Raw genomic sequence first — 8,054 nt, 5'->3', positions numbered from 1 at the left:
ATTCTATTTGTCATATGCGCCGAAAACAACAGGTGTAGAACTTACAGTGAAATGCTTACTAAAAGCCCTTAACCAACAATGCAGTTTTAAGAAAAATACCTAAAGAAAATAAGAAATAAAAGTAAGAAATAATTAAAGAGCAGCAGCAAAATAACAATATCAAGGCTATATACATGTCATGTCCTGACCAGTAATAGGGGTTATTTGTTATTGTAGTTTGGTCAGGACGTGGCAGAGGGTATTTGTTTTATGTGGTTCGGGGTGGTGGTTTGTTTAGTAGGGTATTTGATTTATGTATTCCGGGGGTTTTTGGGCACTGTTCTTTGTTAGTGTATTTCTATGTTCTGTCTAGTCTTTTGTATTTCTATGTTTTGTTAATTGGGGTTGAACTCTCAATTGGAGGCAGGTGTTTTCTAGTTGCCTCTGATTGAAAGTCCTATATATAGGTATGTGTTTGAGTACTTTGTGGGAGATTGTTCTGTGTATAGCCTTGTGCCTTACCAGCCTGTGATTAGTTGTTGTGTTTTCTTTGTGTACCTGTTTGTTTTGGTTCTCCTTCTTGTCCGTTTATAATAAAGAAGATGAGTGCACATTTCCCCGCTGCATTTTGGTCTAAATCCGACAATAACTATTACAATACAGGGGTACCGGTACAGAGTCAATGTGCGGGTGCACCGGTTAGTCGAGGTAATTGAGATAATGCATAGATAACCTACATGTACATATTATCTATGCATAGATAATAATAGAGAGTAGCAGCAGCATAAAAGGGGCGGGTGGGGGGGGGGGGGGGCTATGCAAATAGTTTGGGTAGCCATTTGATTAGATGTTCAGGAGTCTTATGGCTTGGGGGTAGAAGCTGTTTAGAAGCCTCTTGGACCTAGACTTGGCACTCTGGTACCGCTTGCCGTGCGGTAGCAGAGAGAACAGTCTATGACTAGGGTGGCTGGAGTCTTTTTTTGGGGGGGGGCCTTCCTCTGACACCGCCTGGTATAGAAGTCCTGGGTGGCAGGAAGCTTGGCCCCAGTGATGTACTGGGCCGTACGCACTACCCTCTGTAGTGCCTTGCGGTCAGAGGCCGAGCAGTTGTCATACCAGGCAGTGATGCAACCCATCTGGATGCTCTAGATGGTGCAGCTGTAGAACCTTTTGAGGATCTGAGGACCCATGCCAAATCTTTTCAGTCTCCTGAGGGGTAATAGATTTTGTCGTGCCCTCTTCACAACTGTTTTGGTGTGTTTGAACCATGTTAGTTTGTTGGTGATGTGGACGCCAAGGAACTTGAAGCTCTCAACCTTCTCCACTACAGCCCCGTCAATGAGAATGGGGGGCGTGCTCGGTCCTCATTTTCCTGTAGTCCACAATCATCTCCTTTGTCTTGCTCACGTTGAGGGAGAGGTTGTTGTCCTTGCACCATACGGTCAGGTCTCTGACCTCCTCCCTATAGGCTGCCTCGTCGTTGTCCGGGATCAGGCCTACCACTGTTGTGTCATCGGCAAACTTAATGATGGTGTTGGAATCATGCCTGGCCGTGCAGTCATGAGTGAACAGGGAGTACAGGAGCGGACTGAGCACGCACCCCTGAGGGGCCCCCCTGTTAGGATCAGCGTGGCGGATGTGTTGTTACCTACCCTTACCACCTGGGGGCGGCCCGTCAAGAAGTCCAGGATCCAGTTGCAGAGGGAGGTGCTTAGTGATGAGCTTTGAGGGCACTATGGTGTTGAACGCTGAGCTGTAGTCAATGAATAGCATTCTCACATAGGTGTTCCTTTTGTCCAGGTGGGAAAGGGCAGTGTGGAGTGCAATAGAAATTGCAGCATCTGTTGATCTGTTGGAAGAAACCTAGAAAGGAACCCGGCTCTGAGGGGTGGCCAGTCCACTGTGATTATTATTTGACCCTGACCATACTGGTCATCCCTAGAAAGGCAGGAATCTAGGAAGAAACCTAGAGAGGAACCAGGCTCTGAGGGGTGGTTATAAGAGTACACAGCCATTAAGGCCAGATTGTTCAAATGTTCAATGACCAAAAAAGGTTGAGAACCACTGGACTAGGCAAGTATTAGATAGTACATTATAACAATTCCAACAATAATCATCCATTAGCCAAGCAGCCCAATATATTCCTGTCCCATGCTTGTTGAAGCCCAAAGATGTGTTATCATCTGTCTCTGGAGCCATTTCAGACTACGTATGTCCAATGCGAAGCACAACTTCCTACCCATAACTGCCTTTAGATTCTCTATAACAAAATAATTGAATGAATGCAATGTAACTCCACTAGTCATGCATTATGATATAGAATTATGTGTCCTATGTATCAGATCATTTAAACATAATTCAAATTATATCTTAATTTAGAATTAACCAAACTTAGTTGTCATTGTCTTGTTTTTCTTGTAATCTTTTAGAAGAAATAGAAACACGCTGGTTTACAGAGACCTGCCCACTGACAGCACCACCTACAGCTGCAATGATATATTCTAAAATCAAACAATAGGGCCATCTTTACATAATCTGCAAACACATTTACGTAGAAAAAAACAATAACAAGTGATGGATGGCCATAATATGTATAGCAAAGCCCACAATGGGTATCTGTTCAAAGGGAATATACTGATTGTCTAAAGTAATGGGTCAAGTCACTGCCTGTACTGTACATGTCAATGTTGTTCATCTCAATGACCAAGACATTACAAATCTGCATTGAAACATTGTAGAGAGCATTGCATCTTACTTATTGTGAATTTAATGCCAAGACCTGCCTCCAAAATTAAACTAGTTGGTCTACGCCATAATTGGAGGGCTTTTCTAACTCTTACCAACCTGGCATGCCTTCTACTTCAAATTACCACTTTCTTGGCAGCCACAGCCATATACGGAATAACACATATGGAATCATGTAGTAACCAAAAAAGTGTTAAACAAATAAAAATATATATTTGAGATTCTTCAAAGTAGCCACCATTGGTGATAGTTTTGCACACTATTGGCATTCTCTCAACAGCTTCATGAGATAATCACCTGGAACGCATTTCAATTAACAGGTGTATCTTGTTAAAAGTACATTTGTGGAATTTCTGTGTTGTGACAAGGTAGGGTTGGTATAAAGAAGATAGCCCTATTTGGTAAAAGACCAAGTCCATATATTGGCAAGAACAGCTCAAATAAGCAAAGAGAAACGACAGTCCATCGTTACTTTAAGATATGAAGGTCAGTCATTCCGGAACATTTCAAGAACTGTGAAAGTTTCTTCAAGTGCAGTTGCAAAAACCATCAAGCGATATGATGAAACTGTCTCTCATGAGGACCACCACAGGAAAGGAAGACCCAGAGTTACCTCTACTGCAGAGGATAAGTTCATTAGAGTTACCAGTCTCAGAAATTGCAGCCCAAATAAATGCTTCACAGAGTTTCAAGTAACAGACATCTCAACATCAACTGTTCAGAGGAGACTGCGTGAATCAGGCCTTCAAGGTCAAATTGTTGTAAAGAAACCACTACTAAAGGACACCAATAATAAGAAGAAACTTGCTTGGGCCAAGAAACATGAGCAATGGACATTTGACTGGTGGAAATCTGTCCTTTGGTCTGATGAGTCCTGTTATATTGTGGACACTATATAAATAATTACATGGTTATTATTGGCATTGACCGTGACCTTTCCCCTTTGATGATGGCATCACTAAGAGTGAGTTCTGTGCAATGTGATTCTACCACCGGTTGAGTGGGCTATATAGTTCTGCTATATTTGTACTGTTTGTACCTGGCTGTACACCTTTTAGTTATTGGGTTGAAAATAAAGGAAAGTAATACAGAAATGCGTGTGGGCATTCCTTGTCAAGTTACTACACCTTTTTGGCGACGAGGATAAAACTTTATCAACTTGTACAGGGCGAGGTGCTAGCTAGCGGCATTAATGAGGACAGCATACAGCGCCGGTTGCTGGGGGAAGCCACACTGACTTTCAAGAGAGCATTGGAACTATCTCAAGGGATGGAGATGGCCGCTAGTAATGTGAAAAATATTCAAAAGGCCAACAGTGAAAGTTGTGCAGTGCATCAGGTGACAAAAGAGGTGGCAGGAAAAAGGGGAAAAGCAGTGGAATGTTTCAGATGTGGAGGGACACATTATGGTAACAACTGTAAGTTCATGGAGACGGTCTGTCACAATTGCAACAAAAAGGGACATTTAGCAAAAAAATTCAGGGGTCCTAGGAGCAAGCCAGAGGGTGGGCGGACTGGCTGGGCAAGTTCACAGCACCAAAGCCTCAGTCAGCAGCGCACCACCTAGAGAGCACAGAGGAGGAGGAAGAGCATTGTTCCTACAACATGTTTAATGTGAGGGAGCCGCGCGCAGAGCCTATCTATGCTACAGTGGAGGTAGATGGAAAGCTGATGAGGATGGAGGTTGACACGGGGGCCTCTGCCTCTGTCATAAGTGAGGAGACCTACAAACAAAAATGGGGCTCAAAACAGGTTTCTGCCCTCACACCGGCAGGGATCAGACTGCGTACGTACACCGGGGAGACCATACCATTGCTGGGGGCTCTAGAGGTCGACATTTCATACAACAGCCAGGAAGCGAGAGCACGGCTCCTGGTGGTGAAAGGGAATGGGCCTAGTTTACTAGGGCGTGACTGGCTAAACAAAATACAACTGAACTGGGGTGAGATAAAACACCGCCGAGTGACAGTCACGTCTACCAACAGCTCCTCCTGGATGAGGACTCAAAAGAGTATGTCACAGTGAACACGCACAAAGGCTTGTTCAGGTACAACCGCTTGGTTTTCGGAGTGGCGTCCAGCCCATTTTCCAGAGGACAATGGACAATCTGCTGCAGGGGATCCCTCATGTAGCAGTGTACCTGGATGACATCCTGGTTACAGGAGAGACGGAGGAGGAGCACCTCCACCATCTGGACCAGGTGTTAAAAGAGATTCTCTGAGGCAGGGCTGCGCCTGAAGCGTAGCAAGTGCACATTCCAAGCACAGAGTGTGACATACCTAGGTCACAAGATCACAGCGCAGGGTCTGTGTCCTGTGGAGGACAAAGTCAGGGTAATCAAGGATGCTCCAAACCCCAAGAATGGGTCAGAGCTCAGGTCGTTCCTGGGCATGGTGAACTACTATGGTAAGTTCCTCCCTGAGCTGTCAACAGTGTTGGCTCCACTTTATCAGTTGCTCCACAAAGACTGTAAATGGAAGTGGGGGCCAGCACAAGAGAAAGCTTTCAAGTTAGTGAAAGCACTACTACAATCAGCACAACTTCTGGTTCATTTTGACCAAGACAAAGAGATCATCCTGTCATGTGACGCCTCACCCTATGGCGTCGGGGCAGTACTCTCTCATCAGGTGGAGGACGGGTCAGAGAGACCCATTGGATTCACATCACGTACGCTGACGAGTGCTGAGAAGGGTTATTCACAGTTAGACAAGGAAGGTCTGGCCATAGTCTTTGCTGTGAAACGCTTCTATCAGTACCTCTACGGTCGTCATTTCACCATATGCACTGACCACAAACCACTGATGAGCCTTTTTAGTGAATCAAGATGCATTCCGCCCATGGCATCAGCAAGGTTACAGCGCTGGGCCCTAACACTGTCAGCTTACCAGTACACTATAGTGTATAGAGCGGGGAAGGACAATGCAAACGCAGACGCGCTCAGCCGCCTCCCGCTACCAGAGATGCCTGCCACAACTGTGGTGCCTCCCGAGACAATTTTCCTAATGGAGAGATTGTCAAACTCACCTGTGAATGCCAAACAGATCAAACAGTGGACAGACCGGGATCCTATCCTGTCCCAAGTGAAAAGATCCCTGATGCAGGGTTGGCCTCCTGTCATAGAGGATGATGGACTAAGACCTTATGCAAAGTGCAAAACTGAGCTGAGTGTGCAGGATGGCTGCATACTCTGGGGGTCCAGAGTGGTTGTTCCACCCCCTGGCCGTGCACAAGTCATGGATGAGGTCCATGAGGCTCACCCGGGTGCCTCCCGGATGAAAAGTTTAGCCAGATCTTACATCTGGTGGCCTAACATCGATCAGGAGGTAGAAGACAAAGTTAAATCATGTTCTGAGTGCCAGATCAACCAGAAGATGGCGACACCCGCGCCACTACATCTGTGGGAGTGGCCTGACCGCCCATGGTACAGGCTGCACATAGACTTTGCAGGCCCTTTCATGGGTCACATGTTCCTTGTCATGGTGGACGCACACTCCAAGTGGCTGGAGGCGCACATCATGAGCAACATCACAGGACCACAACCATCGAAAAGCTTCGGCAGGTGTTTGCAACCCATGGTCTGCCGGACTCTCTGGTGTCCGACAACGCAACAACGTTTACCTGTGACTTGTTCCAAGAATTCATGCGGAGAAACGGGATCCGCCATGACCGCAGCGCCCCGTTTCACCCGGCCTCAAACGGCTTAGCGGAGCGGGCTGTGCAGACACTGAAAGAGGGGCTCAAAAGGATGACTGGGGGAACCATCACAACTAAGCTCTCTCGGTTCTTGTTCCAGTACCGCATCACGCCACAAACAACAACAGGATAGGCTCCAGCGGTGATGTTAATGGGGAGAAAGCCAAAAGCTCACCTGGATCTACTGCGTCCAAACATCAGAGCACGAGTGGAATGGAAGCAGGAGAAACAAAAAGAGAGGCATGACCACCACACGAGGGAGAGACAGTTAAAACCCAATGACACTGTCTACATCCGCAACTTCACAAGCAGCCAACACTGGTTGCCAGGTATCATTCTGAGTCATAGTGGTCCCGTCTCCTTTGTGGTCAAACTGACTGATGGGCGAGTCATGCTCAGACACCAGGACCATCTCCGCCTGCGCTATGAGAAAGACAAGACCATGTTTTCAGACGGAACAGATGTGGGTGGTAGTATACAAGTTGAAACCCCACAGGAAACAGCATCTGAGGAACAGGGGCATTCAGTGGTTCCAGCAAAGGGTGATGGACATTCTCTCACAAACACCCAACCCGCTCCTGTGCCCTCAGACCCAGCTCCACTGGTACACACCTTACCTGTGTCTCGTAGCACACCAGGAGTACTGCGCAGATCACAGCGTAGTCACAAGGCTCCTGAAAGACTAACTCTGTAGTTGAGACTGAGAGACTCGTGGTGTTAGTGTTTGTTTGGAGCAGCAGACCAAGTTGAAAAGAAATAAGGACTGTCATTTTGTTGTTGTTGTTTTGTTTACATTTACGGTAACACCAGCAGAAGTTCTACAGTGTGGTGTAGTAAAGAAAAGAAAACACTGATGTGTTTTACTTGTTAACCTTATGTTTTCCTTACAGGGGGGATTTTAATTGAGGGGGAGAAGTGTTATAGTGTGGACACTATATAAATAATGACATTGTTATTATTGGCATTGACCATGACCTTTCCCCTTTGATGATGTCATCACTAAGAGTGAGTTCTGTGCAATGTGATTCTACCACCGGTTGAGTGGGCTATATAGTTCTGCTATATACCGTTTGTACCTGGCTGTACACCTTTTAGTTATTGGGTTGAAAGTAAAGGAAAGTAATATAGAAATGCGTGTGGGCATTCCTTGTCAAGTTACTACAAGTCCACATTTTTGGTTCCAACCGCTGTGTCTTTGTGAGACGGAGACTAGGTGAACGGATAATCTCTGCATGTGTGGTTCCCACCGTGAATCATGGAGGTGTGATGGTGCTTTGCTGGTGAAATGGTCTGTAATTTACTTAGAATTCTAGGCGTACTTAACCAGCATGGCTACCACAGCAGTCCACAGCGATACGCCATCCCATCTGGTTTGCACTTAGACAATAATTAGTTTTTCAACCGGACAATGACCTAACACACCTCCAGGCTGTGTAAGGGCTTTTTGACCAAGAAGGAGAGCAATGGGGTGCTGCATCAGATGACCTGGCCTCCACAATCATCCGACCTCAACCCAATTGAGACGGTTTGGGATGAGTTGGACCGCAGAGTGAAGGAAAAGCAGCCAACAAGTGCTCAGCATATGTGGGAACTCCTTCAAGACTGTTGGAAAAGCATTCTAGGTGAAGCTGGTTGAGA

The sequence above is a fragment of the Salmo trutta genome, chromosome 21, assembly GCF_901001165.1.
Source record: "Salmo trutta chromosome 21, fSalTru1.1, whole genome shotgun sequence".
Lineage (NCBI taxonomy): Eukaryota > Metazoa > Chordata > Actinopteri > Salmoniformes > Salmonidae > Salmo > Salmo trutta.
This window is presented reverse-complemented; position numbering follows the sequence as displayed.